At 68.8% G+C, this 848-nt stretch overlaps 1 protein-coding gene across 6 annotated transcripts in view; it reads left to right on the top strand.

Annotated features, from left to right (window-relative positions):
* The first annotated feature begins 650 nt into the window (after positions 1-650).
* The window catches only part of LOC112951703 (ephrin type-B receptor 5), a 67,711-nt gene continuing 67,513 nt past the window's right edge, over positions 651-848 (top strand). For 5 of the 6 annotated variants that reach the window (XM_026044449.1, XM_026044447.1, XM_026044450.1 and 2 more), the window contains exon 1: positions 693-759. The gene's annotated coding sequence lies outside the window, so the exon portion shown is untranslated. Of the gene's footprint in view, positions 665-692; positions 760-848 lie in introns of those variants that run through there. The other variant, XM_026044448.1, reaches the window with a different exon arrangement.

The following is an 848-nucleotide window of genomic DNA, read 5'->3' as shown; positions in this document are numbered from 1 at the left end:
CGCGGGGCTCCCCTACGAGAAGAGCCGGGCTGGGAAGAGCGGGAGCTGCACAAGCCCGAACCGACGGCGGAGACGGAGAGGGGGCGGCTCGGCCGCCGGCTCCGCCCCGCGAGCCGCCGCCGCCGGGGCCAGGAGAGGGGAGCCGGGGGCCAGGGAGGGATGTGACCCCGGCACGGGAACAGCCCCCCTTCCTCGCTCCCCGCGAGCGCCGGGCCTGGCGGTCGCAGGGGCTCCCCCGCTCCTGCTCGCGTGCTGCGCCAGCCCGGGCCTCGCACGGGTCGTGGGGGGAGCCCGGCGAGGGGAGGAGGGGCGCGGCGGGACGGAGGAGCCCGGAGGAAAAGGAGAGCGGCGGATTGTAGCGAGCCGAGGGGTGGGGAGGAGAGTGGAGAGGAGGGGGAGAAACAGAAACGATCCCGACGAGGGAGCTGGAGCCGAGCGAAGGTTTAGGGCTGGCTCAGCCTTCGCGGAAGCCCTCGCTGCGGGCGGGGAGCGCAGCAGTGGCCAGCGCCGGGGACAAAGCGCCAGCGCGGGGCTCCCGCGATGCTGTGAACGTGCTCTTTGTGCAACTTCGCGGTCCCTGCCAAAGCTGAGCAGCGCCGCGAGGAGAAGCGGGTGCTGCCCGAGCGCGGAGGAAGGCGGCTTTGCGGCGGCGGGCAAGGACACGGTGAGCCCGGCCGAAGAGGTCCGAGGAGGGGAGCCGCCGTCCGGGATATCCTCGGGGCTCTGCCGCCCTGGAGGGGGAGAGAGAGAACAAACTAGGTATTACTTCTGAGCGGAATTAAAACTCTTGGCATTGTGGACATTGTGGGGATTTTTTGTCCTTTTTTTTTTTTTTTTTTTTTTTTTTT

Source organism: Nothoprocta perdicaria, unplaced genomic scaffold (assembly GCF_003342845.1).
Source record: "Nothoprocta perdicaria isolate Ctin4 unplaced genomic scaffold, notPer1 scaffold_366, whole genome shotgun sequence".
In the NCBI taxonomy this organism is placed as follows: Eukaryota; Metazoa; Chordata; class Aves; order Tinamiformes; family Tinamidae; genus Nothoprocta; species Nothoprocta perdicaria.
Note: the sequence above shows the minus strand (reverse complement) of the source record. Positions and strands in the feature narration are given on the sequence as shown.